At 45.5% G+C, this 24,174-nt stretch overlaps 1 protein-coding gene and 1 long non-coding RNA gene across 23 annotated transcripts in view; one reads left to right on the forward strand and one right to left on the reverse strand.

Moving 5' to 3' along the window:
• Positions 1-24,174, reverse strand: part of FBRSL1 (fibrosin like 1) — a 502,054-nt gene that overhangs the window by 63,182 nt on the left and 414,698 nt on the right. The gene's annotated exons all lie outside the window — the stretch shown is intronic.
• Positions 13,697-23,959, forward strand: LOC135282681 (uncharacterized). Its single transcript, XR_010348743.1, has 3 exons — positions 13,697-13,876; positions 14,412-20,775; positions 21,664-23,959. It is a non-coding gene; the product is annotated as an uncharacterized LOC135282681 (long non-coding RNA).

Consider the following 24,174-nt stretch of genomic DNA (forward strand, 5'->3'; position numbering starts at 1 on the left):
TGTCAGATAATATTAGAACAATTAGGGAGGCCAACAATGGCAGGATCATTAGGATTCAGCTGAACCAAAGCACTGATAAAAATTCAGTGAAATATCTCCTCCTTTCAATTTTTGAAGAAAACATAATCAAATCAATAAAAAAGGGAAAATTGCATGAGCACACCAGAAACATTCAACGTAATCTCCTTGAGCAGACAAACAGAATATATGCCTGTCGTCACTACAGCCTTCTCCAATCTATTCCAGAGCTTAAACCCCAGCTTTGCTATTTCTCAGAGCACTGTTCTGTGGTCTTAGACCACTCAGCATGGTCTGCTGTCTAGGGAAAATGCTGTATTCTTGTTTTTAATCCATACACTGGATACACAGTGAACGCCATATAGAATTTTATGTGAACCATATCACAGAGGAAACATTTAGGGGTGCTCAGAAATCATTTGACACTGATGCTGTTCTGTATACCCTCAGTGTCCATCCCTTCCTTGCAGGTGACGTGTCATGCCAGACAGCCCTGACAAACCAGCATCAAATTCTCTGAGAAGCATCAGGTTAACTGCAGTGACACATGAGGCACGGGGAAGATGGCACCGTCCTCCTAGCCCAGACCATGGCATGCGACACAGCACATCCCTCTGACACCATTTCCCACTGTGGATGCCATCCTGACCTGGCCCTTCCCTGCGCCTGGGGGGTCAGGGAGCTTATCAGGAAAGCAGCTCTTATCTGCTGCCATTGAAACTTGCTGTCTTACCCACAGCAACCTCAGAGGAGTGCCTCTGCAGAAGGCTCTTTTGTTGTTGTTGTTTCTAATTCACTGCTCCAAAATATTTCTTGGCTGCATCCCAGGGCTGAAGCCTTATCTGCCCATCCCCCCGGCAGACACACAGCAGCTGCAGAGGCTTATCACAGTTGCCTGTCCACTGAGTTTACAAATTAACACCCTATCGAGGCTGCACGAGGGCTGATTAATCAGAGAGAGGCAGTCTGAGGGCCTTTATCACCGTGAGCGGCTGCTGGGAGAGAAGTCACAAATCTCTCAGGAGGCCAGAGATGCCTTACAAATGAAAGAGCAGGAGGCCAGAGAGGAGGAGGGCCCAGGGGTAGGGGAAGCAGATATTTTAGAGATAGTGGTGGTGGAGGTGATGGAGCAGTGGGAGGGGGGAGCTGCAGACAAACGCCAGTACATTATGACAGCTAAAAAAAAAAGATAATTAACAGCCTATACCTCATGATTCTAGCTTTCCCTCCCCGGGCTATAATTTAGCCTATTGCTCCTTTGCTCCAGAGGACAATAAACATTTATTATGTTAAACACATAACTGTGCTGCACAAAAGCACCGTTCTTCCCCAGGTCCACTCCTTGCACAGCTGCGCAGCCCAGGAGGATGGGGCTGCTGCAGTGGGCTCCCCTCTCATGCAGGAGATTACTCAGATCGGACACAAAGCACATCCCTGGCTTCACCCACAGCTGCAGCGTGCTGGATGTGCTCGTACTGAACGTGAAGGCAAATCCCATGAGGCTCAGAGCTCTCGGATGGGGCCACTGGCCCAGCAGCAGCTGACAGGCAGCGTTAGGATGTGCCCGGGCAGGGGAGCACTGGCAGGCACAGCTCCTGCAGAGATTGTGGGATTCAGGCAGGCTTCACCACCTAAGAAGTATCTCCTCTTTTTAATTCAGCAGCCTTGCTAAGAGGTTTACTGGGAAATTGTCATTCCCACCAGAATTATGCGTAGGAGAGATTCTTATTACAAGATGAATATTACAGGCATGTGAGCCACACCAGAGCAGGGCTGGCCCTGCCCCCTCTGAGCACCTCAGCTGCTGTAAGAACACTGAGTTTTGGAGATTTGCCTCTACTGGACTGTGCTTCAGGGATTGCTCTCCTCTGCTTCAGTGCTAGTACCTGCTGCAGCCCTCCAGTTCTGTGTCTGTGGCAATGCAAAATAATTATAAAACCAAGGGGATTCACATTAAAAAGATTTAAAATCTAATACAACTTTAAAGGAAGACAATTTGGACATCTGTCTACATTTGTCAACATTAACTTCTAAATTTAAGTTTTCAAGTTTAATCCTTGAGACCAAGACACACAGCTGGATTTTTCCTTTGAAGTGTAAAATGTGTGGAAGCTGAGATTCCCATGCAGCAAGATGACTCCAGAAGGGAACATTTTAATAAAAATGTTACCAACATGAAGACATTCATAAGCCAACAGTGCAATCACCTCCTGTCCAGTGCTTTCTATTAACACACCAATAAAGAATTTTACAAATAACCTCTGGATAAAAGTGTCATTCACCACAGCTTTAGCACAACAGCATTGGGTGTGTGCATGATCTTGGGGAACAGCCATTCCCATTTTGCCCATGGAAATTGCAGAAATAGAAGGCTGCCACCTCCTAACTCAACATCTTCAGACTAGCTCTTTTCAGACAGCACCAGAAAGCAAAATCAAAAAAAAATGAATGATCATCTGCCTTCTCCTCCTCTCTTGATCCAATGAGGAAACTATTTCCCCAACCACCTGGATTATTGGTCTGTGAACCCTTGCAGATGCCCAGTTTTAACACCATCCATTAGGTTAATTAGAACTGGGCAAGTAGATGCTGAGTATGAGTCCAGGAAAGGAACGACAGCTTTTTTATTTGAGAACTCCCTGCCAGGTTCTGTGAAGCAGACAGCTGCCCAAGGTCTTCTCGTGGCTCTCCTTCGCCAACAGACACCAGATTAATTTGAGCTGGACTGGACCCCCACTCATTATGCTCAGCAGACCCTGGGTAATCAGATGGAGAAGCTACAGGACTACTACACCTCCTGTCACCCCCACCACGTAACAGCAACTCTATCCATGAAGGAAACATCAAATATTCATTAGGTAAACAATATGAATGCGGTAATCCCAAAACATGGTGAAATTCCAGAAGCTGTCTCTCTGGTGTTTATTAGATTGACTCTTTTAACTTCATTATCAAGTCTGCCCATCAACCCTTCTCCTTCTGTCTCAGGTTTCGTGTTTTGGCATTTTAGGGAAAAAATCTCCTTTGGATTGGCTGCTCCCCACAGCTCTGTTCCCACTCGTGGACGCCCTCACCCTCCACAGAAGGCACACCACTGTGGGCACATATTTCAAGATCCAACAGAAGGGATTAGGAACACCTTAGAAAAGGACAGCATATAAATTTCCCTACAAATGGAGGCTGCAGAGGAGAAAATATGGAAGGAAGCCTATGGTTCACATCTGCAGAGCATCTGGCCTCCTATCCCTCACTCATTCAAGGGCAGTGAAGTGCACTCACCTACTTTCTACTGGAAAGGGTCACCAAGCTTTTCTCCTGTGCTATACAGCAAGTCAAGAAAGAAGCTCTCATTCTTGTACCTTGATTAAATATGGCATTAACTGACCTCATCTTCTGCATAAGAAGGTGGTGAATGGGGCAGTCCCCCATTTGCAGCCAACATATAATCTGTCTTCTCCAATTAGATATGCTTTGCAACAAGTGTGGTGGATCCATTTATTTCCATACTGCAATAATGCAGATAAATCCAACTTTGGCTCCAGTCCCACTGCTTTCAAAGCTGGGGCTCTGCATTTCCAATTGCTGCCCTTTCTTTTTTTTTTCTTTCCCCTTTTTCCCCCCCTTTCTGCTGCAAAATGTCACCAATTTACTTTAGCCTGGGGGCCCATTTCGAATTTTACCACCAATATACGAGAAATGCATTTTTCAAGCTGTTACCACTTAACTGTACTGATATCAGCCACTCAGGGGACACAATATTGTTTACACATCCTGCTCTATGGAATAAGCACGGATGCCAAAACTCTGCCTGGGTTGTGAAGGAGACGTTTACTCTCTGTTTTATGAGATTTCCTCGATTTGTGGCTGCCTCAATGGTCGTAAAAACAGCTGTAAATCAAAAGAGCACCACAAAATTGCAATAACAACTGTCGAACTCGGCTCTAAAAAGCATAACTCCCAGCACCAGAAGGTGGAAGGCTTTTCTCTGATTTAATACCAGGTGTGGGGGAGCCTGATCAAGCCTGTGTGCAGCACTGTGTCTGCCCACAGCCACCCCCTGAGCTCACCCAAACCCCTCTGTTTTGGCTGCTCCCCTACTCTGCCCCACGTAGTTCCTTCTGGCCCCTCTCCTCCTCTTCTCTGGAAAACAGAAGTCTTTTTCAAATGCCTGGAGGATGCTTATACAAATAACTGCTGAATGCACAGCCCTGTTTAAAGCACTAAAACAGACAGAAAGTGCAGGCTGTGCTCTGCAGGGCAGCGATGGCTTTAGCAGATGACCTCAGCCTGTCACCTTGCTGCTGGCCTGCCCGGGAGACCCTGAATTCCTGCAGTCTCCCAGCCCAGTTTGTAGGGAGTGGAGTGAAGGAGGAGAGGGCTGATGAGACATGAGTTATTAACGACCTTCTTCTGGGAGCTGATTCCAGCTAAAATGGTTCCAGAACAGGCAGCTCCATTTGAGCCTCCAGCGAGGACTGGCCAGGCAGCAGATGCATGAATTCAAAAGTTTCTGTTACTCTGTGCCACTGGCTATAGTCCAAACCAAAGAGAGAGTTTCACCCGTGGGTAAAACAACCTTCCTGGATTTTTCCATGCCCCATTCCAGTTGCTTTCACAAACAATCTTCTCATCCTTGTCTCCAAATATCCTAAAAGACTCTCAGTTCCTGCATCTCGCCACCCCCCGCAATCTAAGACAAACTTGGCCAACAACAAACTCCCTTCAGCACCTCCCAGCTCTGAGAAACCAGCTGTGGCACCAACAGCCACACTGCAAACCCTGGGCCAGCAGAGTTACCCAGGCTCTTTGTGCCCTCTGTCCAAAGCACGAAAAGCTTTCCTGGCCTCACCAGCCAGGCCTTCATTCTCTTTTTAAAACTTCCTCTTAAACCAAACTTCTTTCATGGCATTTAAACAACCCAACCTTCTCCATTACAGAAAGAGGTCTGTATGTGAATAAGCCAAAGTATGCGAAGAAATGATGAGAGAAAGTTCATGGGAAGTAAGTTTAGCCAGTGCTCATCTCAGTTTTTCTATCGTCTGCAGCAGACTAAAATACACTTGAGCTCCAGTGTGTTACTGTATCTCTGTCTGGCGGTGTGTTTTTTCAGATGCACATCCTAATTATGCTCTTCAAGCAAATGCCCTGTGGAGCGGGGTAGTAGAAGAGAAACCCTCTTTACAGTCACCACCATGCTGTGATCCATTCTGGACAGGAACTCCCCCCTGCATTTAGAGGACAATTTAATTTCCATGGACCACTTGATGCAAAGGGAAAAGGATCTATATTCTTTTGTCTGAACCCCACAAAGTGTCAGCCCTTCTTTCCCCATTCTTCTAGTAGATGTGTACATTCACATTCTTGAGAAAATTCCCAATAGATGGGAACAGTCTTTCACTTCCAATACATTATGCCTCCCTGCTATAATCTTTTCCTTCTTGTACAATGCCTCTTGACTTTCCTTTGACTCTTTTCTTTGCAATTTTTCCTTTATGAATACAGAGAGACAAAACGAAAAAATGCCTCAAACCTAAATGGACAAAAAATGTCATTCAGAGCCTTTGCCAATGATGTTACTGGCAATTCCAGTTGAGAAACCATCTGTACAGACATGAACTGATCTGACATAGGGAACAGCTAGTTTTATTTCAAAAAGCTGTGTGTTCTTAATGCTCTGAGTACAAGAACTCTGCGGGCCAGCTGAAGCTAATAGGGTGAATATGTGATCAGCTACACCCAAGCAGCTCTTCCAAATTTATTTCTTTTGTACTACAGCGAATATTTGGGTGGGGTTGCAAAAACTATTAAAGCAGTCAAATGCATACCATGCCAACTGCTGACCAGAAACCCAGGTCATTTCCTCACACACAAACTATAAGAAACATCTCCAGTAATTGGCTTGTATCAGTAACCAGCTATTTCCAACAAAAACATGGCTCTGCTCCACTTGGAGTCGGGCGGTCCTCAAGAAGGATGGAAGGCTGTAAGTGTAGATGTGTGACTTACTGGGAAGGTGGTGTAGCAGGACACACCAACTAACAGCAGTTGCTTTGATGAAGCACAATTGCAGGGCAATTACTAGGTTAATTTTCCATATACACCAGTACAATTTCACCCATAAAGTTTCATTTGCCTGCGGCGAGAGATAGTTGTCTGTTTTGTGTTCTAAAACTCTTTACTGTGTTTGCTCATGAACCTGTAAATATGCAGAGCACCACTGGTCTGGCTTTGCTCTTCTCCCTTCATGGTGATGTCTGAGGGGCAGATGTATTTCAGTCACTGACTAATGCTTGCCATGCTCAGCCACCAGCTGGAGAGTTTCCAGCACACTCACAGACATGGCTTGCCTTGCTGTTCCCACAGGCACGGCCATGGCTCTGGGCAGGAAAGCTGTCCAGTTGGAGGAGGAACATCACTGGTGTGTGTTCAACCCCCACTTTGCATGGGAGATGCTTTTGGAAGGAACAGGAGAGCAAGCTGTACTCGACCCTTCCTTGGCTGACCATCTGCTCGTTGGCCAAGGCATCGACAACTCCATTCAGCTGTCAGGGCATGAAACCCCCCGGACCACTGCACCTCCAGGAGCTGAGTGCTGGGCTCCTGTGCCTTGGTCCTGGCCCATCTGCCTTTGGGCTCTTTGTGGCAGGAGAGGCTGAAGCCACTGCCCTTTCCCTGCCTCTCTTCCAAAGCCCCACAGCCGCTAACAGCTCATTTCACCGGAGTTTATTTCTGAACTGGAAGCACAAACGGAGCATTGTAAGAAACCTTTGTGATTTCAGCCCAGACATGACTGTGCTTGCTTAGTAAGGAGATGAAAAGCTTACAGTGAAGAAAGAGGCAGAATAATCCTGCATGTTAATACACAGTGACTAACACTTTCCTGGTGACAATCTCCTTGTAGTCTCTGCAGAGGGATGTGTGTAATGATCCTCCAGAGACACTATCTTGAAAATGCACAAAAGGCTCTGATCAGACCTCAGCATCTCCCGATTAACTTAGCAAGAGCAGTGGAAGGGACATTAATTTTCTAGAAAGTGCATTCAGAAAAGCACTTGATCAAATGCTTAACTCCATGTATGTGCTTAATCTCACTGTAGCTGAAGCACTTTCCTAAACCAAAGCTTTGTTTATTCCTCCTGTGAAAAATAAAATGGTGGAAAGACCTCCAAAAACCAAAAATGTAGACCTGAGTCAACAGTTTAGAAAATTTTTTAATTTTTGTGGCTTTCGGCTTATCTGTAAAACAATTTGGAAGTGCTGACTCTGGCAAATTGGAGAAGGAAATAAATAGAAAATAAAGAAAAATAGCAGAATGGATGAGGGTATCTTATCATAAACAAAGCCTAGCTTAGTGCAAAGCAGATGTATGTCTCTGTTGTTGAGCATAACCTTCCTGGGATTTTATTGTTTTTTTTCCTTTGCTCAAACAATACCAGATACACCTCGACAAACCTGGCACGCTGCAGCCAATCCATCAGCTTCTCTACATGGAGCAGACTGCAGAAAATGGAATTTTGCTTTCCCGTTTGCCTCCCATTTGTCTCACTGCTGCTGCTCCCCATGAGCACAGTCGCAAGCCCTTCCCCTGTGCCCTGGCTGGTGCAGGCTCCTGGACTGGGAGCAGATGGCTGATGGAGCTGGGACTGCTGCTGCCTACACAGTCCAGCAGACCTTGGTGAGTCCTGCCCGGCTCTGCAAGAGCACAAAGCAAACCGTGCAGCAGTTCTACACCCACTGAGCCAAAGCCACTTCTTAAGCTCACTTAAAATATCTATTTGACTAGGTATTTCTCAAAATAGGCACTTGTATGCACAAGCTAAATGAGAACAGCAAAAAATAATCTAAGGCACCTAAATACTTTGGATTTTTAATTTTTCCCCCCAAACATGTTTGTTGCAACTTTATCATTTTGGACAACACAATTTTGTGCAAGAGCATAAGCACAATTCTACCAGACTGAGCTTCCCTCTAGCACAACCAAGGAAATGCTTGGTTTTCTACATCCAGCCCAAAGCTTTGAGGTCCCAAGACTTTCTGCTGCATGCAAGTAATGCAAAGAAGTCAATCCCTATGCCTCTACCTTCATCTCCAGACATGTAATTCCAGAGCCCCAAGTCCTCCTCCAGCAACAGACAGCAGCCTGAAGCATGTTCTGAGCTGGATACTCACAAAGAACCACTGTGGGTTTTGTTGTCTTTATTATGAACACTTCAGGGCAATGACCACCTTTAATTTGTGCCTTCCATAACATCAAATATGATATTAAAACCTCAGAAATAGTTATGCTTGTGCATGGTATCCTGAAGGCTTTTTTTCTCTAAACCACTTCCAGCATGTACAGACAAAAGAAATGTCATCCTGCTTCCAACACTCCCAGCCATCAGAGGCAACATTAACCATAACTTTGCTTCTGCTCCTCATGAGTGTCTCAGTGCATTACAAATAAGCACCTCATTCAAAGCTCTCTCCCCAATTTATTTCACTCCAAAAAAGGAGACAGATGGTAGAAGACAGAGGGTTTTACAGTAAGAGGGGTTGGATTTTTTTTCCTCTTCATTTGTTCCCTGTGCTGTTTCTTATCCTTGGGGACCTGGAGTTTCTTTTGATAGCACTGTGCTGCCTAATAAACAGGCATACAAGCACAGTCACAAGTATACATCTATCATCAAAGAGCCCTTCTTGTCTCCACTCCCCACAAAGTTGATTAATGATTACGTGTTTAACACATACATTATACATGGGAGGGGGAGACGAAGAGGGTAAATCCAAGCCCCTGTATACATTTACATATATTTACATACTCACATATAAAAAGCAGAGGAAAGCAAAAGAGGGCTATTCCCATAGGGACATAAATCCATTTTGGTAAACATACCTCCTAGCTCCCATTTTTCAAAATACAAAGGAAAGGCTTTACCTGGTCTAAGGAAGAAACTGAAGCTTGAGCAAGCAGCCTTGTTTGGTTCCTGCAGTTCAATCCCAACATAGAACTGATAACTGTGTTATCAGCAGTTGCATTACTTATGGTTTGTAAATGGGATCTAACAGCTGCAACCCAGTTTGAGAAAAAGGAAAGGGGTTTAAGTTTTAAGGGTGCTCCTTGTTTGTACTATTAATTCATACAGCTAAAATCCCAGTTCATCTAGCAATAGATTAGGTAAGTAATTCAATTAAATGGCACCTTTATGTACAAATTAAAAACAGTCTGTCCTGTCAGATCAGTCAATACCTAGAGATACTGGGAGCATTAATGGACTCAACATGGGGTGATTATAGAGGAACCACAAAGCCAGGCCTGACCCTTCAACACAGATGAAGAAGAGATGTGGAAGGGTACAACACAGCAAACTTCCTTCTGCATCCTTCCAGGCCAAGCCAACCCTTGGACCTGGATAGCTGCCCTGGTAAAATAAAGCTGCCTGAAGGCTGCTTTAATCATGCTGAATGCCAGTGGTCTCAAGCAATTGTTCCAGCAGCTGGGGGAGCAGTGCCATGGTAGAGGACTCCCCTGACAAAATCCCTTCTGGCAGCTGGGACAAAGCTGGCACTGAAACTGCTATTGTGGCTCTCTGCTCCCCAAAGTGTCCCTGTGCAGAGTTAATCTTCCAGCCACCCGCTCTGCTGGCTTCCAGACCTCTTTGCAAGGTTCAGATTTAATATGGGGCTCTTGTGGCACACCAGTGGCATTAACCTCTGCTGAACTGATCCATCCCAGCTCCACCAGCTGCAGCCACAGCACAAGTGCTGGGGAAGACAAGGCGAGAGCAGCAGCCACTGACAATGTTTCTAAAACATATTTCCCCTAGTATCAATCCTAAAGAGTGGGAGGGATAAACTCAGGGATCAACTGGAAAAGAAAAGAAAACCTTCCCTACACAAGGCTGCTTACAGTCCTAAGGCTGTGGCAGCTGGCCAGACAGAAAACTCAACTACTAGAAGGCAAAAAAAAGGAACTCTATTTTTTTCACTTCTTTTTTACCCTGTAACCTTTTGACTCTCAATCATGACCACTGACTCTATGACTTTACACTTTCTATTACAGTAAGACTGAGGGCTGGCACTAATGGAGTCACTTTCTTTCACCTGCTCATCCCTCACTTCAAATATAAACATTTTCTTTAGCTGTACAAGAGTGGAAGAGATTTGTCTTGAGTTTTTCAAACAGAAAAATTCACAACTGTTCTGGAAGTCCCAGCTAAGACACTCCATTGAAATTCAGATAATTGCCAGCATTCATTGACTCATCTGTATCCCTTCCTTTGCTCCCTGATCTCTCCAAGCCTTTGCAGACCATGTTCTTTCAATACACTTCACCACACCACAAACTGAAGTGGATGCAGACAATTGCCACAAACACATCCTAACATAAATCTGCAGTAGCCACTGTAAAGTATTCAGTTCTTTTGTGCTGAAATGAAGGACCCAGGGTGGAACTGGAGTCACAATGCATGGCAGCAAATCCTTCTGGTGCGCAAGGTCACCAAGTATGAACACCAGCTATAGGGTTGCACCAGGCACATTGTGTTTTCAAGGGCTCATTTTATCACTGTTTCATATAAAGCTAAATGTACTTCTTTTGCATTGCTACTGCAGCATTTTGTGGTGGATATTTCACATCTACCTGGGCTACAGCCAGGAGATCTAGCCTTTATAACAGGGAAGTAATTAATGAAGAAATACAGCTCTATCAAAGCACTCTTTGTTCACCTCCACTAGTACAAACATACACCTGATCTCAGCTAGTGCTTATCTGCTTCCCAAAACCATTTTCACACAATGGAAAGAAAAGCACGGTAAAATAGAAAAAATAATAAGCTATCCTTTCCCCAGTCTATAGGGAGTGACCCATATCTGGCTTGTCTGAGTTCATATCTAGGTGGCCTCTGAACCAGAGCCAGACTTCTGAGATGACAGGTAAGAATGTAGACATTTTGATTCTGAGACAGGGAAAATGATCACATTAAAGGTGTCATGGCTCAAGTGAGATACCAGGTTCCTTCCACCCCTCCTTGGCAGATGGAAGTCAGAGTGCTGAGTTCCAAAAGCAGCCACGGCCATGGGTTATGGTATCAAACATGAGTGAAGTGACCTATGGCTGAACATGCTGCCTGCTTCATTATCTTGCCTATGCATGTGGTTGAAAAGCAATATAATCAAATACACTTTTATCTTCCCTGCTTCTAGATTTCAAGTTCTTTTACTTCAAACTGACACTTACTCTGGAGACTGTTCAACAATGCATGGCTGAAGCCTCAAGACTCTCTGCTGTCTCCAGAGGCAAACCTCGTGCACAGCTCTGGCAGCAGAAAAATGACTCAACTTGCAGACTCTGGGGACTTTGGGGTTGAAAAAACGACAAACCATGCATGAAAACACCATGATCGCTCTTTGCACCTTTTAAAGCAGGGAGATATCACAGAACAAAAACTGAAAAGCCAACAAGAGGCTCACTGAAGAGTGTGCAGGACAAGGAAAGTACCACAGCTACTAAACAGGTACCAGCACTCCTGCACCTGGCCTGAAGACAAGGTTACACCTCCAGCCCAAAAGAGATGACATTTTTAAATCAAAGAGATTTGGAACTATCTTAAGGCACAGATGTCATGAAAATACGAGGCATGACTCTAAGATCTCCAAACACCGTTTGAAACAAAGACTTTGCTCTCTAGAGTACCTTAGGGAGCTTTGTTGTACCATCTTGCCAAAACATAAAAGCCATATAAAACTGCAGCTGGGGTAAGGGCAATCTTCATCCTGCTGTTGGGTAGGCAGCCAGAATGATGCCCCACAATAACCACACCTAAGACATGTTTCAAGAGGCAGCAGTAAAAAGCAGGGCATGAGAGAGCAAAAGGGGTATGTCAAGTTAATGCAGAGAAAAAAACTGGGTTTATCAGATTCAGGATTTGGGATTATTTCACATTGTGCATAGAGAGAGGCTAGTGAGTTCACATTAAACACAAACACAAGAAGTGATCCTTCAATGGTTTGGGGTCTTGCCTCGGAGGGAGTGATGTGGGTGAGCACAGGGTGCCCATGAGAAGTGTGTTCAACGCTTCCCTGGTGCCTGAGCCACAGCTCTGGAGGCAATGCCAGCAAAGGCATGGAACAATGTGGTGTGCTGCCAGCATGGCTGCACCTCTGCTCTCTTCAGCCATGAGAACCCCAGAGATTGCTGCAGGGACCTTCCTCACTACACAGAGACAAACTGAACGCATGAAAACACGGGTGGGGAAAAAAATAACAATACTGTGATTAATTTATCCTGCCTCGTGAAACAGGAGGGGCAGAAGTTCCCCTGCTGTTAGTGCCTTGGGTGGGTAGTGAATCCAGTGCTGTGCACCAGAAGAAAATGAAGCCAAACTAGTAAGAAACACAGAGCATACAATGGAGCACTGCTGCTGAGATATCCAAGAGACTGAGCAAGGTTTAAAGCTCACCGATTAGAGCACAGTACAACATGACAGAGTTGGCAAGGTACTCCAGTGCAGAAGTGACTCCAACCTTGACATTTTGACTTTGAAATTCCTGTTCAAATATGAGTTTCTCTACAGCTACAGAAGCAATGAAAAAATGTCCTAGCCATGTCTCAAAAAAACCCAATCTGCAGCACAGAATCCTTTCTCCCTTACCATGTTTGTACAGAACCTAGTGTGGTGAAATCCTGGTCTGCCACTCAGGCCTTCAGGTATGACTATAACACAGGGAGTTATAAAACATCTACCCTTGAAACAACAATCTTGAAAAAAACATTGCCCTTGGTACTACAGATGCCCCTGTAATAATCTCCACCATAATGAAAATGTTACCATTGCACCAGGAAGTGCTGGAAATATTTAGTGCTACTGTTATCAACCTGGGTTTAGTTTCATTAGCAGCCCAGAGATGTGGTAATGACGAACCCATTCAATTCTCTATCTCTGCTAGTGGTACACTTCATGGGCTCGTGGAAAGCACACATAAACCCGTTATCTCTGACAGGAATGGACACATGTGTGCATGTCCCAGATTTGCAAATTGCATTGCAGCGAATGCAGCCTTCATGTCACTCAACTGCATAGCTTAGAATTTTACATTTTAATTTTTTTGATGTCTGGGGAGATTAAAATGAGAACTGGCAGCATGTGCAAGGGATACTGCACTTTGAATGCCTTATCTATAGTGATTCAGGCTTCCCGGAGCTCCAGATGAAGCAGGTTTTTCACGATGGAAGAAACCACATTACATTGCTCCCTAGGAAGTGAAACAAAACAATAAAGGACGGTTAATCTCTTCTCTAATTCTGCTCTGTGGGACAACTCCTTCAGCAAGCAGCGCCTGGCTGTATCTACCTGGGAGGGGGTCATTTTACTTCGGCTTCCTCTTCTGCTTCCCTCTGTCCCTGGGAGCGCTCTGTCTCCCTGCTGCATCTTTCAATGGCTTTATCAGAGCTTGCACCAACTCAAGCGTGAGAAGTAGCTCTGGGCCCAGCAGGGAGAGGTGGGGGAGTGTGTCTGTGTGTGCCGCGGGGGGGTGGTGGGGGGAGAGAGGGGAAGACGAGGGAGGAAATGTTATTCTGTCCTTTGTCTTTTCAACAATTTCTTTTTAATGCAACTTGCAGAGCAGCATATAATTAGGGGTCTTGCAGAGCAGGCTTAAACTCAGGAGTAACCCTTCTAACGACCTCAGCAACGGATAATCAGGTGCGCGGCTGTGGGGCGCAGCACGGCTCCCCACCCGCCGCGCCGCTCGGCCTCGTAATTAGAAGCCTCCACACTCCGCTGCATAAAGGCAGATTGCAAGGACAGCGTGAAGCCCTTGTTTGAAGCTGGGGGCACAAAGATTGCAGTGCCTCTGATGGATGGAGACAAAGACTCCGGTACTGGAACGCTTCCAGCAGCCTCCGAATACTCGCTGCGTTTCTGATGGACATTTTCAGGATTTCTTAGAGCGGCGAGATTTATTCTCCTGCTCCCCGCCACCCTCCCTCCCCTCCCTTGCCTCAGAATTCCTCCACAGCTCCCTAAGCCGGGGATGTGGATGTGCCACTGTGTGTGCACACGTCTCCAGAGATGCTTCCATGGTTGTATTGTGAGAAAAATGCATTGCCCCCTTTCCTCCATCTATTTTTGTTAGTTCTCATCCCTGACTGGGAGAAACGTGGTGACACTTTAAAAATGCTCAGAACATGGGGCTCCATTCAACCCCCCCACTGAAATTCCAAAGCTAGAATGGTGTTTTAGCTAAATTCACACTGACTTGAAACTGTGGTAACAAGTACTGTGTTCAAGTTGTAGCTGATGTTAGTGTAATTCCCCTCAACACTTTAGCATTAATAAAAAAAAAGCCCCTCCTTAAAATCACATCTCTCTTTGGTGATCACAACTTGCTTTTCTCTATTTACATAACTTTAGGCACAGGACTAAATGAAAATTGACACTGCAGTGTATCCTAGCTACAGGAAGGAAAGAGGAGGAGGAAGAAAAGGATGGAGGACAGGACCTTTGGGTGAGAAGAATGTAAGAGAGTGAGGGGAGTGTCAGTCTGTGTCATGTAGCCTGTTATAAAACAGTCACTGACTTCTATTTTACCACGATTTCACCACCTTTTTGCATCTTCTGAGCTGCTGCCATGGCTTGTTTGTGGGTTCCTCTGCACCTGACCCTCCCCAGCAACACTACAGCTTCTCATCCCACTGCAGCAGCAAAGCAACCGAGAGAAAACCAAACAGCTCAGGCAACTTGAACACAGCACAGCAACAGACTGACAAAAAGCAGCAAAGCCAAAAGTGCTTGAATAACAAAACTGAGGAAAAAAACCCCAGTAGAGCCACTCAGAAACTGTGAATTGCCAGACAAGCTCCCTTGGAAAGAGCATAAGAGGCAGGTTCAGGGAAGAGCAATATCCATAAGGCAACACAGCGTCAGTGTTTTTTTCCCCCTATTTATAATGACGAGTTAACAGAGGCTGGAATAGAACAAAACATGGAAGACTTTCATAGTAAAAATCAGGACACTGTGCCAAGGATGTCTGCCCTGAAATCAAGTTATCCATGAACTCACATTTGTAGGCACTTAAAAACTAGCAAGATCATTAACAAGCTAACAAGAACCACCAGCAAAAGGAACATAACCTGGATTCACTAAAGTGTTTCATTCTGAATCATGAAAGGGCAAAGGCATCCAGACACTGAGTTGCCACAGCTAAAAAAAAACCTAACAAAAGATGCTGTGATGCACGCTACCCTACCTTTTCCATACCAGTACAAATGCTGCTACATCAAAGTGGACTCCATCCTACTGCCAATCTGCCTGTCTTGTGCTCTCCCCACTGTTCAAAAAGTACAGTAATTTCATAAGTGCTACAACATCCTCCAGAAAACCAGACTGGAACAAACACTGAACAGCTCAGCTCAAGAATTTCCTTTGTTCCTCTGCACAGACTCATTGAACCACTGAGCTCCATGACCAGCCCACTGCTCTTTGGAAATCAGCAGTTTCAAGGGAGCAAGGCAACCTTAGAGTGTGGGATCTGCAAGGACATCTCTTGACTTGTGACTATTTCTCATTCACCAGGGTTTGAGGAAATACACCATGGGTAGTCCTGCTTTGGCAGTTCATGCCAACCTTGAAACCTGCAGTGGTTTTGCTTTGGTTGGCAGCATACAGGGACAAACCTGTTTATGCCTTCCTTCTGAAATGATCTTACAAGCTTCAGATCCACTTTTATGCTGGTTGTGTCACGTATTTCAGCAAAGAGCAGCATGGTTTCATCACGTGGTAGATCTGCTCTAATTTTTCCGCAGCAAGACGTGTAGTCACCTGAACAAATCTTTTCACCAGATCTTTCTGGGGAACTGATGATGAATACAAATTTGGGGAACTACAAAGAGGTAAGCTGTAGAGAGCTTTTGAATGTTTACAAGCTGATCCAGATCTGTGGCATTCAGAAACTACGTAAAACCAACTTCACTTCTTCCAACTTCCCATGTTACAAAGAGTTTGCATAAACTACTTCACAGATCCTAGATTTATTTAAGAAAGCACCTCAGCCAGCACCTTTCTTCCAGCCCAGCTCACACTCTCTGCAGCTCTGCTCCCAAGAGGACATGCAGTAAATCCCATCAAAGCAGTGGGAGAGCCCAGCCTGGCCATGGAGCACGGTCAGAAAAAAGGTTCCTGCCCAATGTGGAGGGGCAGGGGAGCAATCCTGGTCTCCTATGCCCTGGCTTGTGGGCTCCCAGGCTCCCAGAAGAGCAGGCCTGCCTGTGCTGCCAGCAGTGAAGCCATGCAGAGCTGGCACGGCTCCTGATGACCCTGGAGATGGCATCAGGCAGAACTGTATGAGATCAGACAAGGAGGAGAACAGAAAGGGAACAAGAGATTCCAGAGGGCTCTTCTGCCTCTGAATCTTGTTACTGTTGACTCCTTTACCGTGATTAACTCCTTGACATCCTCCTTCTGTGACAAGTGGGGGAGGACAGACTGAACTCAGTGATTAATTTATCAGTGAATTGCCTCCTTCCCCTTCAAACCTCGCCCCCACTGATATCTTTATGATTTAGCACCACCTCATGAGGGGTTTACAGCCTCATGTTTTACAGGTTTGGCAGTTGTCACTTCACCACTGAGAAACTCCATTCGGGACATTGTATGTTCCTTCAACAGACCTGGTGGTAATGGTTTGCAAGCTTCAGCCTACCCCACAAGCTCTGCATGAGGAAAAGAAATCCTCTCCTCCTGAACCTCTTGCTCAAATGACAGTAATTAGGGAATCTCATCACTCTAGACCTGGAGAGGGAGGGGACTTTCACGGTAATTGGAGACATTATATGAAGCCACACTGTGCTTATAAAAAAAAAAAGAGTAAAACCACACACAGAGGAAACCAGCCCCCTTCTTCCAACCTGGCTGGCATTTCCTGGATAAACTGCCTTTTTTCAGGCACATCGTGTGCTTTTTAATGCTGGAGACTACTGGAAGGACTCCTGCAGCCCGATTAAGTGTAATGCAGTGTAAAAAAATAGAAAGGAGGGGGAAAACCCTCGGAAAGGCAATCGAAGTGAAAAATCTATCAACAGCACGGGGGCTCCAGGGGAGCCAGGAGTCCTGTTCTGAACATGCTCCGACTTCCCAGTCGTTTGCTCTGCCGGACACTCCGGGGACCCCAGCACAGCAAACTACAATTTCTAGTAAATATATCCCAGGGACACAATTAGTTTTTCAGCTGGGGGCATGATAAATTGGTCATGCATAATTCAAGGCCAGCACAGGCTGAGCATAAACTGCTCGGTGGCAGCTTCCAGCTCCCTGACAGGAGAATGCAAATGTGCTGCTGGCGCAGGGGCTGCCGGACCCGCTGCTGCCTGCACCTCCCTGCCTGCTCCCCTGCCCACAGACCACTCCAGCCCTTCCTCCTGTGCATCCCTGGGTGATTTTAATTTCACAGCCATGTATCCATCACTGTCCGGTGGCCTTTGGGGACCCAGTGCACATTGTTATCACAACAAATACCGCTCTCTGCTCGAGCTACTCTGTTTTTTCCATATGCAGGCACAAGAGAATGGTTTTGGCACAGAAAGAGGCCGAGGGACTGTGTGGTCTATTGTCAGCACTAGATGGCCTGGGGCAAGTAATTTCCAATCTGCTTCAGTGTTCCCATCTACACAATGGAGATAATTCCAACCACGCAACTGCAGAGTTAGCGAGACACGCTCAGTTTGGAGTCTGATAAAGGTCTGAGAGATCCTGAGGATGTGCAGCCTGCACAAACAACACTGTCAACTTCTCTGAGCTTATTTTAGGTATCTCAATAAATACATCTGCCTGCTCAAAGCAGGAGCACAAGAGAACTCGCTGCTTCACGGAAGCTGGCGTAGTGATACATGAAGTGAAAACTCCAAAGAAACTTTGGGAGGCCTTCAAAATGATGTCCTCGAGTTCCTCAGTGCATTCCAGTACACACTGGAAAATTCTGCTAGAAAAATCATTATAGATACATTCTCAGATACAGCCATGTAAGTGAAGGCTGACAGACACGTTTCACCAGCTGCAGTTTTCCTATCTACCAAAATCACGAAACCACTCCTCTGGATCCACTGCCATTTTCTGGCATTTTAAGTCCAGTTTGTGGAAAATATTCTCAAAAAGGAGGGCTGAAATGGAATGGGGCATTAACAAAGAAAAATTTTGTTTCATTTTGGCTGTGTATCTGTAGATATGAAAGCCCTTTAATTTCATGGTCAGTTTCACATACCCAAATAGGCGAGTTTGATTTACCTAATAGTGAAAATAATCCAGGTCTGTCTGTTTATTTTAACAGAAATACTCTTTGGGATTTTTTTTTTCTGAACTCTCTTGCACAGAGCTGGGTTTTCCTTGAATGAGACAAAATAAAATAAAATCCAAGATTTTATACCTGCAGAGATACAGAGGGTACAAATCCATGGAGCACAGATGTTAAGCATGGTTAAGACTGAACATGCTCATCAACTTCAGTCACACTATTCTGCCAGTACTCAAAGTAACCCTGTTACTGAGTCCAGGGAAAAACCAAACAGTAACAGTAAGGATACTTTTTTCTTCCAATTTATTTTTAAACAAGTACTTCTTATCCAAGGAGTCAGGACCCTTTTGGCAAGACCACCACAGAGGAAATCTCAATGCTCAGTTCAGTGCAACCCTGCTTTGAAAGGGCCAATGCCCTCTGTCATCCTCTTGTAACAGATGCTCTCCGACCAAGCAACATCCACCCTCTGACATCCTTTGTGGAGAAGGTAAGAAGTCTAATGTAGCTGAACATTTCACTCAGTCTTTGCCTTCCCAACTAAACCAGTGTGCACTTGTGTGCACATATACACACATAATTATCTGAAAAGCTATTACAAAATTTCATTTTGGACTAGATTAACTACATTAGTGCTTCAGAAATAAACCACATATTTAACTGAACTTCCAGAGTTTTGTATGATTCAGCAAGTTTGTCTTGTGTGGACACCTTCACCCCTGAAAGAGATCCTTCAATGACAAACCATTTATGAAGCTGAATTACTGGGACAAGGGTGATGGTGCTCCTGAGGCTGAGACATTTGCAGGACTGAATCTGAAGACTGGATTTTGGTCCCAAAAGGTTTTTTAGTCACAAAGAATATGCAGCTCTGACAGTTTCTGATGTTTGCCAGCAGACTTTTTAGGAGCTGGTGAGTGCAACAATTTCACCAACAATTTCAAGTGTTGCCAAACTAAATTCTGGGCTGGAACATAAGCCAATTACAGAGCAGGAGCTGAGGGTGAACTGACTGATCACTCACTCTTGGTAAGAATAACACTTCCTGCAAGACACCAAGCCCCTTCCTCTCCCAATTAAACAAAAAAATATACAAACCTCTTAAAATTTAAATAGTGTTTCAAAGGTCAGCTCTGTTCACATCAGCCAACAGGGATTATATTAAAAAAACTCCACTATGAACAAAATTTTTTTACTCTAGTGAAAACAGCAAGAACAAAATAGTGCTAATGAGCATTGTTCTTTCTACAAACATTGGTAGGCTTTTTATCTTCATACATGAAAATCTTCTCCATTAAGACAAGATTTCCTGGCACACTAATTGTTGTCCCAGCTATAAGGGCTGTCCATCTCACAGCAACCCACAGAAACATGGAATGGTTTGGGTTGGAAGGGGCTTGAAATCCCATTTAGTTCCAACCCCTTTGCCATAGGCAGGGATGTCTTCCACTAAACTGTTCAAAGCCCCTCCAGCCTGGCCTTTAACACTTAATTCCACCTGTAGAAAAAATGTGTGCTCTCAGCTGGGCAAGGTAAAAAGAGCAAGGAGGAAGCTTCAAGATGCCACAGCAACACAACTCTCCTCTGGGATAACCACTGCAGAAGACTGTCCATAAATATGGTGATGCTTGGAGAAGCAATACCTGTGTAGTCACCATCCTGCAGACAGAACTCTGCATTTCATTTACACAGCTCATATCTACAACACACAGTAAGCGGAGCCTCCCAGGCATTTACAAGGCTAGAAAATTAAAACTGCAGTTTGGTCCGAAATACTAAAAAACCCTTGGTAGTTTCACAGAGCCAAGAGCCTCTGAGAGAGGCTGAACCAGCAATTCCTTTCTGAGCTTCCACTGGAAAAAGATTAGAAGAACATTACATATAATATACCCATATGCTTTGTTTTGCTTGCTTTTTGTTTTGCCTTTTAAGAAACTTCCCCTCCAGAATATTAAAAGTAACAAATTTTAAAAATTTTTTAACAAACACTAACCTCAGATCATTAGCCAACCTGGCAACAGACCAGAGAAAATTTATAGCCGACGTGCAACATCAGCTTTCATCCAGAAATGCTAATTTCAGTAAAATGAATAGTGTGTGGGCTTTTCATACTGCTTTGCATTTGGCTCCTCACAGCCCTGTTTAAAGCCTGGGAACCGGCCATATAGTTAAACTGCACAGATGTTCAACAATCTGTACTTGTGTTAATTACCCTAATGTGAGCAGAAACTCAACAGATCCCTGCTAATGAAGGAGAAAGTTTTCCAGTGTGACTACCGTATGTTTCATTGTCACTGTATTACCAAGCTTCTCCCCCTCCTTCCCCTGCCCCCCCAGCTCCCATTCTCTGCAGCTCCTTTGCATTCACATCACCCTCCTACCTCAGCATGCATGAATTGGACCAACTAATGACTGTGTATTCGCAACATGGCAGACACCATTAGGCTGATCGGAGGTGCGGCTGCTGAATTTTAACAGCCAGTTTTAAACAAGGTAAGAAAAACAGATTCATCACGCTCCCCGATTCTCTCATCCCCACCCATCTGCCATTCTTCTGCCCTTGCCACAGCTCAGAAACGCTCACGAAGTGCAAACACACTTCCCCCTCCATAAAACACGGCGGCGTAAAAAGCAATGCAAATAGATGTTGCTGGGCAATTACTGGGGGTGGGAGCCCAGAGCCGGGTGCATCCGGGAGGCCAGGCTAGCGAGGAGGCTCAGGAGGAGGAAGGCAGGCTAGGAGGAGGAAGGCTGGCTCAGGAGGAGGAAGGCAGGCTAGGAGGAGGAAGGCTGGCTCAGGAGGAGGAAGGCTGGCTCAGGAGGAGGAAGGCAGGCTAGGAGGAGGAAGGCAGGCTCAGGAGGAGGAAGGCAGGCTAGGAGGAGGAAGGCTGGCTCAGGAGGAGGAAGGCAGGCTAGGAGGAGGAAGGCAGGCTCAGGAGGAGGAAGGCTGGCTCAGGAGGAGGAAGGCTGGCTCAGGAGGAGGAAGGCTGGCTCAGGAGGAGGAAGGCAGGCTCAGGAGGAGGAAGGCAGGCTCAGGAGGATGAAGGCACGCTAGGAGGAGGAAGGCAGGCTCAGGAGGAGGAAGGCTGGCAGCGTGGGCTGCAGGGAGCAGCACGCTCTGCCTCGGTGGGCACGGGCAGCGCAGTGAACCCGGCAGCTGCTCCTGCCAGGGAGCGAGAGCAGCAAGGAGAATGTTCATCTGCACACAGGAGGTGAGACAGGGCTCTAAAGGGCACGAAGGGAAGGGTAAGGCAACGCTCAAGTGATCAGTGCTGCCAGTAGCAATGAGCCAATACTGCTGTGCAACTTAACCCAGCATTAAAACATACTCGACCTCCGAAGAACTGCCTTTCCCACTGAGGTTCTCACTTTCTCTTCCAGCGTCTGTCTGCTCCGCTCCCTGCTGCCAATCATCACCTCCAGCCACCTCTCTCAAAGCAATCTGCTCAGCAAGCAGCAGGCACAGGGGGCTGGGGAAGGGCAACTGCCTTGCCCCAGTAAGCCCCAGGTGACCTCTGAACGATACCAGCCCTGGCCTGAGCCAGAGTTCACATCTCCCAGGTGCCAGCACTTCACAGGCAAGCCAGTCTGCACCAGCAAATTGTATTACAATGACCCTCATGGGAACAAATGTACTCGCCGTGCTTGACTTGACTGGCAGACTCCCACCCCAGAGGAAGGGGGGGAGGCAGTCAACTTTGCTCATTTATTACATCCACCCTGCTAGGTCAGCCTCTTTGTTCACAGAGCCAACAACTGCAAACTCAGAGATGGGGCAGCAGCTGCCATCCAGAGAGCTCAGCATGTTCCACCCCTCTGCTCAGGACTGGGCACTGGCTGCCAGCTCTCCACCCGACAAAGCTCGAGCTCCCCCTCAAAAACCTTGTTCTTCATGAATTGAGGAGACGGAGGAGGAACGGCACACAAAAAGGTGGGGAGGGGATCCAGCATAACCCAGAAAGAGGTGAAAATTATTTAGAGAGCACTTGGCTCTTTTCTCCTACCTCTTCATCATTAGCACTGGAAGCAACACAGCTGTCTAATGGCAACTTCAGACACCCATGGGCCAGCAAAGCGACATTTTCCACACTTAAATAACACTGAGCTGATTTAATTACTGCACTTAATAGTAACAAAAGATGTCTCAATTTAATCTTCAAATGGCCCTCCAAGATCAAAACACAGCTGGCTGGATAACAAGATGGCCTAGGCCAGCAAACAAGTAGGTCCAATTTGCTCAAGAGCTGCATCCACTCCTCAGTATGAAAGGCCAAGGAACACTTGTGTGTGGAGCGAATCAAAGGAAGCAGCGCTCCCATCGCCCCCTCCCTCCCTGCCCGACTTCTGTTGTGGAGAGGAAAAATAAAAAGGCAGCTGATTCACGGGTAAAGAAACGCAACATGATAAAAGAACAAATGATTATGTTTGGGAGAGAAAGAAAAGAAGTAAGAATCAAGATTTAACAGGTTTTGCTTTTATAATCCTTCAAGACGATTAGGAATGAATGAATCAGATTAAAATCACATGGAGACAAAGGGAGGTCTCTAACTCTTTTGTTTTTCTTTCCATACTGGACAGAAGGAGATGGCTCATTAAGGAAAGCCCTCAAGACACAGCTATAGTGAGGAACAACCAAGATTATTTTTTGGGCAAGAAAAGTAGAGAAAAATTAACCATTTACTTCTAATATTCTCTAATTGTCCATACTGGGCAGTGATTGTTACTTTTTGCAAACTATTCTAAGAAATGTCCCTCTCTTGAGCAGCTTTCAACGCATACTCCTGCTGACACAGGGGCCAGGCCTCTGCAGGCACCTTCCCGAAATTGTCAAGCTTTTGCACGTTCCATTACAGCTAAACACAGAAAGGTTACAGCCAATCTTTCTGCCACTGCAACATTTCTGCGATCCCGAGCGGCAGGAAAGTCTAAGTAAGCTCTCGTGATATACCTGGGATGTAGCTTTCCAACTCCCCCTTCCAGCTACTGAGAGCAACACGAGTGCACATAGCCCACATTTTGGACCTAATTTTACTAGCAATAATTAAAAACAAGTTTGCTATAAACCAGGTTGTTGAGCTTTGTGGGGTTACTCTGGATGAACAAGAGTCTGTGGGATATTGTTGCTGAAAGCTTAGAAAGTTTTCTCTAGTAATTTTTCCTGAACTTTTTCTCTTGGTGGAGAACTAGGATGAGGCAACTGAAGTGTAACAATTTTCTTGGAGTCCTGGATCATGTTTCTGGGGAATATGGTTTCTTTGGGTTGTGTTTTTCATTAAATACAGAGCTTATTTCATCAACAGCAGTTCTTAAGCAACAGATGATGTCACTGGCCACTGCACCATGAATGTAGAAGACTGGGGACATGGGGAAATTCCCTCCAACTCTGGTAACTCCCCCCTCCTCTCCCTGGACTGTGACACGACAGAGGAAGATAATGTCCACGTTTATAACAATCAGAGCCAGACAAACCACTGGTTTCCTCGAATACCCTGGCAGGGATGAGATGTCTGATCAGAATCACTGAAGCAGGAGGGGTTGGGAGAGGTCTTCTCCTCTACAGGGCTAAATCTATATTCAATTGGGTTTTAAAGGGCATGGGTTATCTGAGTTTGCATGCAAATTTCAGACTAATTCCCTCATTGTTTATTTAAGTACCTTTCTTTCCCAGTGACTTTGACCCTGGACAGCCCTGTATTTTCAAAACCCCATTATTTTGCAATAAACTGCTGAAGAAATACTCATTGCTTCAGTTTACAACCTCCCTACTGATCTGTGTTCAAGCTCAGGGACCAAACCTTCATCCTTCAAACTAGCTGGGTTCAGACATCTGAATGGCAAGTACAAGTAAGATTTCTCATCTCTCTGCCCAATTGGTTTCATTTAAGCATGACT

The sequence above is a fragment of the Passer domesticus genome, chromosome 17, assembly GCF_036417665.1.
Source record: "Passer domesticus isolate bPasDom1 chromosome 17, bPasDom1.hap1, whole genome shotgun sequence".
Lineage (NCBI taxonomy): Eukaryota > Metazoa > Chordata > Aves > Passeriformes > Passeridae > Passer > Passer domesticus.